We start from the raw sequence: 10,445 nt of genomic DNA, 5'->3' as shown, positions 1-10,445 counted from the left end.
AGGGCTTCTGTTTTTGTAATTATATACGTGGATTTATTTTCCCTTAATTGGAATATATTACTCCTATTATTCAAAACATTTTATGGTACTAGAGCTTTAAATTTGGGTTGATTTTGTTTCGTGATTTTCATCATGACTACACTAGAGAATATGTCAGCTTCCACATCATTTTAGTTTCTGCATCTACAGATCTTGAAACTCAATTAAATTCATACCTACTGCATTACTCGACTATTTTGACTACTAATTTTATTATTCAACCACTTGTTGAATCCAATAATATAACGGGATTTTGTGTTTGTAATTATATATGTGAAATTATTTTCTTCTAATTGAAATATCTTACTCTCATTATTCAACACATATTATAGATCAAGTCATTTTTTTAATATGCCAAAGATGATTAGATGCAAAATTGATAAATTTATATACCTATTAAATGTGTTATTAATTAAAAAGTATATTAGATACAAAATTTAATTAGTTGATCAGAAACATATTATATACTCCTTTCATATGTTTTTTCTACGTACAAATTAAAATAAATTAAATACATGATCATTTGTAAACTTTTTTGGTTTCTTGAATGGAAGTGTGAGAAGAATAAGAATAAAAATTACTTTAAACAAGTGCATCTTTATACTCTCTACATCGATATTTGACCCAACAATAATACGATATTTTTAATATATTAATATAAAGAAATCTATTAAGGAATATAAGATTAGAACGATTGGGATATAACATTGCACCAAAAACATTTATTATATATAGATACACACGACAATTTTTAGAAATAAAACCATTGAATAATTTTTATAGGGATAGTTGAATAAGTGACCTTATAATTACATTGAAAGTACATGATTTATGCTAGTTGAAATTGAACTATGTTCATGTTTAACAAAATATACTCATTCTAATATTTTATTTTTGTAACGAAATGTTATTAAAGACTAAAAGATGGTCATTAAACAGTTAAGAAATCATTTTTTTCCTTTTCTTTTTAACTATTATTCATGGTTACATCTTTATTAATCTTTTCTCGTTCTTTTCTTAGTGGTCAAGCAAACAATAGAGTAAATAAATCACATATTTAGATTCTTGCATTTAGATTTTTTTTTTAATAAAACAAATAAGAAGATAGTATATGTCAATTATCGCTGAATTATGTTCACTCGATAATCACATTCGTTGAATACGCCACGAATTAGATTCTTGAAAACTTTTTATTGGAAGATTCTACACTTACACTTTATTTATAATAATTATATTTAGCTTTTTATATTTAGTTGAAGAATGATATTTTGAGTTACTAGAATTTAAAAATTGATTTTTTTTGGTTCTTCTGGTTGACAACAATGGTAAAGATTAGACTTCCAACCGGGCTTTGTATGGCCCATGGGGCTGTAAAAAGGTTAATTATTGAAGTAGTTTTTCATGTGGGTAATTTGATCACTTTTCTTTTTCACCATTTTGTTTACGGCTTTTCAATTAGAAACTACCTTGTAATTTAATAGATTTTCTATGTATCTTTTAAAAATCTAGATTGCAATTACCCAAACTATTTGGAAAAAGAAAAAGAAATTTGACTCGATTTTTTAAAACAAAACAAAATCTTTTTCTATTTTTTTTAAAAAAAATTTTATTCTTCTCATTCTTGTTCTTGTTCTCGCTCTTTTTCTCTACACTTGATTTGTTTTGTGTCTTAAAAATTTTTTGTACGTGTATGTGGCCGTTGCATGTTGCTAGAAGAAGATACAACTTCACTCATTGTCGACATTGCCATTGTAGTGAGCATGTTGGGAATGCGACCAAAGTCCCACATTGGTTAGATAAGAGGAGGATCATGGGTATATAAGTGATGATGACTATCTCCATTGGTATGGGGCCTTTTGGGGTGAAACAAAAAACAAAGCCATGAGAGTTTATGTCCAAAGTGGACAATATCATACCACTGTGGGGATGGTTTTGAGGGTCTTGTCCCTATCAAAGGTGGTTCTTGTATCCAGTCATGCACAAAAGAAGAAGTCAATTGGTGCTGACAATAAGGCTTGTCTTATTGTCCAAGGATGTACTCAAGTAGAAGATGTTAACTTTGATGAGACCTTAACCCCTGTGGCTCGATTAGAGGTTAGTCGTTTACTTCTTGGAGTATCCTATCTACTCAAATTTAAATTATACCAAATGGATGTTAAAAGCACCTTTCTAAATGTGTGCTAAATGAAGAGGTTTATGTTGAACAACCAAAGGGGTTTATAGACCCGTTTATTCCTCTGGTTTAAAACAAGCCCAGAGGGTTTGGTATGAAAGATTAGCAGTATTCTTGTTGTATAAGGGATAATTCTAGATGAAGTTCTAATAAAACTCTCTTAAAAAAGAGGACTGGAGGAGATTTTATTATCGCTGAAATATATGTTGATGACATTGTGTTTGGCACATAACATTCTCTTGTAAATCATTTTGATGATTAGATGAAAGATGAATCCAAAATGAGCATGGTGGGAGAGGTAATGTCCTTTATTGGTCTTCAAGTTAAATAACTCCCTGATGGGGTATTTATATTTCAAAATAATTATGTCCAAAGTATGCTTTAAAAGTCTACATTGAGAAGGCCAATCCTAAATGCACTCCAACACCGACTCATGCAAAACTTACCAAAGATCCGGATGCTACAAATATTGATGAAAGCTTATACATGAGCATGATTGGAAGTCTTCTTTATCTAACAACTAGCCCTCCAGACATAGCTTATGCTGTGGGCATTTGTGCTAGATATCAATCAAATCTGAATTCAAGTCATCTGACAAGTGTCAAACAGATTCTCAAATAGATTAGTGGAATAGTGGACTATGGCCTTCTTTATTCCTCCGATACTAATGGTATTCTCGAAGGCTTTTGCGATGTGGACTGAGCTGGAAATTCAGAAGATAGAAAAAGCATCTCTGGAGGATGTTTCTTCTTAGGGAATAATATCATATCTTAGTTTAGCAAGAAGCAGAACTATGTTTCTTTGTTGATTGCCAAGCTAAATATATAGCTATTGGTAGCAGTTGCACCCAACTATTGTGGATGAAATAGATACTTTAGAAGTATGACTCACAGGATGTCATGACCTTGTTTTGTGACAACATGAGTACCATCAACATTTCTAAAAGTCTTATTTAGCATAGCAGGACTAAGCACATTGATATCAGGCACCATTTCATCAGATAACTTGTTAAGTCTAAGTTTATATCTCTTGAATATGTTAGTACTGATAGAAAAATTATGGACATCTTCACCAAACTGATAGATGCCTCCCAGTTTGAATCCCTGCATGCAGCTTTAAGGATTCTTCGAATTAATTTATAGAAATTCATTGCTATTTTGATAAGTAGAGAGATTTGGGCCACAATTCAAATTTATCAGTCGATAATTAATTCTTACCATATTTCAATTAATGCAGTTTGCTCTTTAAATTCATTTTTTCTTCTTTTCTCCCCTAGCAGTTTAAATCTCAAACAGCCGTGGTGTTCATTTTTACCCTATTTCTATGATCATGTTGAGTTCAATTGTCTTCCTATATTTCTTCCTCAAGAGTTGCAGTTCCTAATGGTGAACAATCTAAGTGGTATTCATACATTTGTTAAGAGAATGGTCAGACTGAAGCAAAAAGCTAATAAAAAATGACATGTCAATTCGAATGTCTCATCGACTAGGGTAGACATTCTCGAAACTTCCGTGGAAGAATCCTCCTCCAAGAAATCTCTCTTGGACTCGTCTCTCTTCGATATCCCATCCTAGAGATCGAGGGATACTACTGAAGATGCACCTTTGTCCAATCCACCTTGCATGTTGGCAATTTTAGTTAGTTGGAGGTCCTTAACATTCACCTACTCGCAATGGTTTTATGGGTTGCCCTATAAAGAATGCTATTGAGGATGCAACTAAGTCTCCTATGAGTTTTGCTGATGATCAGAATCTATTGAGTACCTCTAATGCTGAAGAGGGTGTAATGGTTCCCTCTATCCCTTCCTCTTCTGATATAAAACATGTTCATATTTTGTGTACCGTCGAGCCTGAGACTGTTGGTGATTTTATTGTTGGTCCCGATGCGTCTAACGCTGTTGTTGATACTGATGTTGGCTCTGATAAAGTTAATGTTGTTTCTTCAGTCAATGTTAATATTGATGTTGGTTTTGATGTTAATCCTGTTGTTGGTCTTGATGTTACTGATAATGTTGTTTTTGCTTCTGCTCCTGGGATCTCTTCTTCTGTAGCTGAGAAGATTTTTGATATTATCCCTGATTTTATTGACATTCTCCTTAACATGGGGAATTCTATTGTTCATTCCGAGCATCGTCTTACAAAGTCTTCTCCGATTGCTTTTACTCCTTGCTCTGGTGATCAAGTTGTGGCTTCCTCCTTTTCTGCTGATTATAATGGTGAGCAATCTGTTTTTAGCTCTAGTTCCTTTCAGTCAGTTTCCATTGATGATTAATGTTCCTCTTGCCTAGTTGGAAAAGCTGAAGAAAAAGGCCTCTATGAATTTCCTTGTTGATTGTGGCCATTCTACTCATACCCATTCGAGAAGAACTCCCCCTAAGCAGAAGCGCACAGACTTCGATTCTGGTCCTTCTGTGCAGATTTCTTTTTCTAGCAATGAAGATGATATTGTTGTTGTCAGAGACAAGTCTCGCACAAAAGTTGGTAGTCGTAAAATTCCACCTAATGTCCATGTTGTGCTTATTGATGGGATATCATTTCATAGCAAGCAAAATGTTCTGAGATGGAAGTACGTGATGTAGAGGCGTATAAGTTATGAAAAGCTCTTGTCTGACCAGATTAAGTCTCGTTTGGAAATTATGGACCTCCTTCAACGTGTTGGGCTTCTTAAAATTGTTGTGGACCTCAGTTCCTTTTATCCTCAGCTGTTGAGGGAGTTTATCGCCAATCTCCCTTCCAAGTTCAATGTTCCTAGCTCTTCTGATTATCCGAAGGTTCCATATCAGAGGCATTTGTTTCACAATTTCTCATATTGTCATTAATGCTTACCTAAGGCATGCTGCTTCCTCTCCTCTTGATGAGCCTCATCCCTCTACTAAGGATCTTGTTGCTAAGCTTATAGGTGTTACTTGGTCTGAGTTGCCTTCTTCTGGTCAATTGTCTGTCTCCACCTTAGTGTGAAGTATGCTATTTTTTTTTCAAATTAGGATTGCTAACTAGCTTCCTTCGACTCATGGATCCAGTCTTTCTCCTTTTCTGCTAGTCTTTTGTATCAGATTGAAACGTTATCTACATTTGATTTTGTGGTGTTTGTGTTTAATCAACTTCTTCAACATGTTGACTCTTTTATGATCAAGCTTCCTATCTGTTTCCACGCTTAATCTCTGATATTTTGCTGTCTAAAGTTTTAAAATTCTCTATAACTAATTTCACTAAGTCATTAAACTACATCTATCCTAATTATAAGCCATTGCCACATAACTCCATAAATGCCACCACTACTCTAATTATAATATAATAAGTATCACTTGCTAAAATGAAATGAGCAGAATTTAATTCAAAATAAGTTTGTACTAATTTTGAGGTTAGGGATTTGATTCTCTACCTTATAATTTGTCGAATAATAATAATAATAAGTGGCACTAACCAATTTTTTTAGTACAATGATTTCAAGGATGGGAGATCGAACCTTTGACCTCAAAAGGATGGCATGTCAACTATCACTAAAGTAAAATTACTTTGGTCGCACTAGCACTACAAGAATTCTGGGCTAACCGACAATAAAGAGCAATCGACATTAAAGAAAATGTTATTAGAGCCTTTTAATGTCGGTTGTCTTTAATGTTAGTTTTAAACTGACATTGAAGATGGTGTACAATGTCGGTTTAAAACTGACATTAAAGACAACTGACATTAAAGAGTATTAATAACACTATCTTTAATGTTGGTTATCAACCGACATTAAAGTCCATAATTATTGTCCATTTTTTTCAATTATTATCCATTTTTTGTAAATACCATGTCCGTTTTTTTCAATTATTGTCCATGTATTCAATATAATAATTGTCCAATCCATTTTTAATGTCGGTCAAAAAGTTAAAAATGACATGTCTCTAAAACCAAGGTAATCAACCTGCCTATGCACAAAATAAATTCTTAATTGCTTTCATAAATCCATAATAATAAGTCATAAAAGAGGATTTGGATGATAATTTAACTCTAAAACTAAGGTAATCAACAAATTACTAAAGCTTATAAGGGTTACATAGCAAAATTAAAATTTTGTTAGATCCAAACAACTTTTATTGGTGTATCAAAAAAGAGTGAGAACTTACTTTTAAACTATAAAATACAAACTAAAACTTGTAAATACCCTCTCTAAAAAAAAAACAAAAGTGTACACACACTTGTTGTCATTATATAGTGTTTTCCAAATAGTCTTTCAATTGCTCCTTTATTATGTTCTCTCCACCATCCACCACAGATTTGATCCAAATCCAAAGCATGACTTCCTGCAAGCAGAGAAAAATAGGCAAACAACATATAATAAGACTTTAATTACCCGACACAAAGAATTTATGAAATTTAAGCTAGGGAGCTATGGAAAGACAACATGGGAATTTATGATTTCGAGTATTCATGGGAATTTGCAAGAAGGCCAAGATATCATGTCCTGTTATAAACAACTACACAGAAGCTCGAATCACATAATAAAAATCCAAAATATACCAAAACATAAGCATAAGCATATGAAAAATGAAATGAGGAAATTATCATCTCCAACTCAAAAGTTTTACATTATCCATATAACTAAAAAGTAAAAAGCCCCCTAAAGCAACACCAAAACTTCAAGCAACTAAAAAGCACACCAAACGGATACAAGACTTCAATCAAATGAAACCACAAAAAACATCTCCAACTAAAAGATGCTATCGAGGGTCAATCCTAGATTATCCAAACAAGATTCCAAGGATGAATTAGATTTAAATTGATGAAGAAGCACAATAAATGGTTAAACAAGAGATAACAAAAGATTCGATGATGATAATGAAGAATTAACCTAACCTACAGTACATGAATAACCCACAAACTCCTATAGTGCAACCGGATTCATTTAGACAAACATAAATATAAACTACCAAAGGATACCTAAGAAGTTCCACTACCATAAACCACTCAGTGGAATTCATAAACAACTAAGCTATGACTACCATAACTGCAGGATAGTCATATCATTTCAACACTGAATCTAATCCAAAGTTTAGAATAAATAGACTTTTAAGATAAGCATCTTATAAATATTACCTTGTACTTGTTATTAATGTTGTTATGAAGTCCTTTTTGTGTTGGGTGTACCTTCTCCACTTGTCAACCTTCTTAAAACATATCCAATGCAATAAAAAAGAAAACATAAAGAGTACGAAGCAAATAAACAACCTTTAAGCCTGAGCCATGCGTGCATCATCTCGTGAGCCAAGATAGATCCTGTCAATAACCTGAAATGAAGAAGTTACTTCATGGTCCTTTTGAAGAACATAATACACATCAACATGTGTACTTGGATACTTTGACGAGGAAACCATACCTAGATAGGCCATATAAAATGAGAATAGCAATAACTTCACATCAACCGATTAATCTATAAGGCTCTATAAACATGTCGATTATACGGTAGCTTGTGCCAATCCTCGGCCTCTTTGAGATTTGTAGATTTTGTTGAGATTATAATAACATACCACATTGAACAAATTAAATTTGTATAATTGGAAATCGAGAAACATCTACGAAAGGGAAATGTCATATGGTAGCATCATCAAGTAAAAGATAACAAGTGTCTCTTGGCTGCATCAATTAAAAAGTTAGTTTTGAGTTCAACTACAATCAACTGATGTGTGGAAAGCAATGATTAAATAAATATTTCAGAGTTCAAACCAAGATGACGAGAGCCATTTTCTAAAGATATTGTTTCTTCCTAATATGCACATGTGACCGGTAGAAAGGGAAGGGGTAAACATAATGACACAAAAAATAATTTTGAAAAGTACCTCTATTCTTTCATAGCTACAACATCTCGGAATTCCATCTTTTTCAATTCAATAGTTGTTGGAGGGTTTTCGTTGCCATTTGAGTACACAAAGACTTGAGCCTATCGTAGGACATCGTCCGAACCAGCCTAACACATATTCAAGCATAGCTAAACTAAAATAAACATGACCGAAAAAGTGTAGAAAGATCGTCTAGCAGCATTGAATAAAAGCCAAAAACAAGAATGAAGAGAAAACAACATTTAAAATTTTGAACGTTAATCATTCGTACCAATATGTAGTCTTTTATATGAAATTCAACTCTACATACATTCAAGTCCAAAGCTACAAAATCATTTATATTAGGGAATGAGAGTACCTGCAAGGAGAATATATCAAGAGTGTTTTGCCCATCATTCAACATTGCTGCAGCAAGGAAGATAACCTTTGCAATTTTGAAATGAAATAATTCCATTGCATACGAAATACAAGCACCATCAAAATCATCCCCAACTAGGATAACCTGCAAAAGTTAAAAAGATAAAAAAAATTAAACTTCGAGGAAGTCAAGTGCAAAATACAATAGCTTAATAAAACAATAGACAATCAAAACAGAAAAACCTATCTCAATAACATCTTTTATCAAAGTATATATATATATATATTTAGTAAATTGGGTTAAAAGGATGGAAACCTTTTTGCCAGCAGAAAGGTTTTCAAGAACATTCGTGAGCAGCTGCACATATTACGAGAGATCTGTGATACTGTTTGGATCAAATGAATTAATTCCTGAACCAATTAAGTCTATCGGTGTAGCTCTATAGCCTGCTTCTTCAAGAAGAGCAATAGTTTTATACCAACACCAAGCACCAAAACCACCTCCATGGACAAGAATAAAGTGATTTGTTTCCAAGTCATCTAGCTTTATGTCCTGTCAATTTGAAACTTATTAGAACCATATATACTTTTGGTAGGAAACTCAGAAAATAACCTTTTGGAACAATATGTGAAAAAGACAAACAATTAGCAAAACTCTATCGATAATTTGAACAATCCAATTAGTTTGTTTAGAAACTTGACATAGAAGTTCATCTATACAAATGCCATTGTTTCCTATGTCCTTTATATTAGTGCACTCATTTTGATTCTAAATTGAAATCGTAAGAATTAGACACATACAGATATATAATTAATTCATCATGTATAATTTGAAAGAGGAAAACGAAATAGTAAGTAAACAAAAATCAAGGCTATCATTATTTTCCCCTCAGTTAGCCAAAATTAATTTTCAATTATCCTTCTTGTAGTTTAAATAAGTCTAAATTTAACATATAGTTACAACGAAGTTGTTCATTAAATACAACATGGAAAAACAATAATTCATTCCATCATGCCTTGAATGATTAGAATCTTTAAATGCTCTCATTAGGGTCCAACCGATTAAACTTCCTGCTAAAATTGGTCCAAAACTGACTAAAAAAAAATCCAGTTCGCACATAGATAACATTGAAATTCCCCAAACACAATGCACAATTTCACAATCCACAACACAAAAATTTCAATCAACACTCATCCGTCAAAAATCAAACATCGAATCCCCGATCATCCATACCAATCATAGTCACACAATCAAATTCAAAACTCAATGAACCTTAATAACAAGCTGATAAGGTTGAAGGAGAGGGTCAGTGAAGGAGCGAGCTTGAGAACTCGAACTCTGCAGCAATGTGTTCCGATTCTTCTTACCGGAGGTCGACTGCCAGAACGAAGTAGAGCAATCAACGACAAAAAACAATCGAGTGGACGTTTCTGGAAAAACGTCGCCGTTGCCTCCGAAAGCCTGCTCTGAAGTCAGCAAGTCTCTCGTCTTCTCTCTCGGTGAAGAGCGCATTCGAGACCATCGGTTTCTGGAAATGGACGGGGGGGGGGGGGGGTCGGGGAACGGATGCTTGACCGAGTTGTGGGTTTTGAATGGAAGGATGAAAAGAGTCGCATTGGAAGGGTTTTCGCGTGGGTTGTGGGTGAGTGAAGCTGAGAATGAAAGGAAAAAGAAATTTGAGGGGGGGGGGGGTTATATATATTTTTTTTAAAAAAGCAGATCTTTAATCCATTAATTAACTGACATTAAAGGTATACCTACAATGTCGGTTTAAAATTGACTAAAGACTTTTTTTTTTTTTTAAAAAAAATCGATAGTATACATCTGGTTTCACTTTTTCCAACTGACATTAAAGCCCAAAATTCTTGTAGTGTAGCATCAGTTACTAAAAGTATTTGAACCTAGTTGTGAATTAATTTTAATAATTTGGCATGTTTGTTGAACTTTTCGAGTTTTAATTTAAAAAGAAAAATAAATTTGAAAAATTTAGAGTGTTTGGCAATCACTTAAATTATCTTTTCACAAATGAGTTTATAAAATAAGTTTTAAGAACA

At 33.2% G+C, this 10,445-nt stretch overlaps 1 pseudogene; it reads right to left on the bottom strand.

Moving 5' to 3' along the window:
* Positions 1-8,035: 8,035 nt before the first annotated feature.
* LOC120067670 lies at positions 8,036-10,241 on the bottom strand (annotated as a pseudogene).
* Positions 10,242-10,445: the final 204 nt, after the last annotated feature.

Source organism: Benincasa hispida, chromosome 12 (assembly GCF_009727055.1).
Source record: "Benincasa hispida cultivar B227 chromosome 12, ASM972705v1, whole genome shotgun sequence".
Classification (NCBI taxonomy): Eukaryota; Viridiplantae; Streptophyta; class Magnoliopsida; order Cucurbitales; family Cucurbitaceae; genus Benincasa; species Benincasa hispida.
Note: the sequence above shows the minus strand (reverse complement) of the source record. Positions and strands in the feature narration are given on the sequence as shown.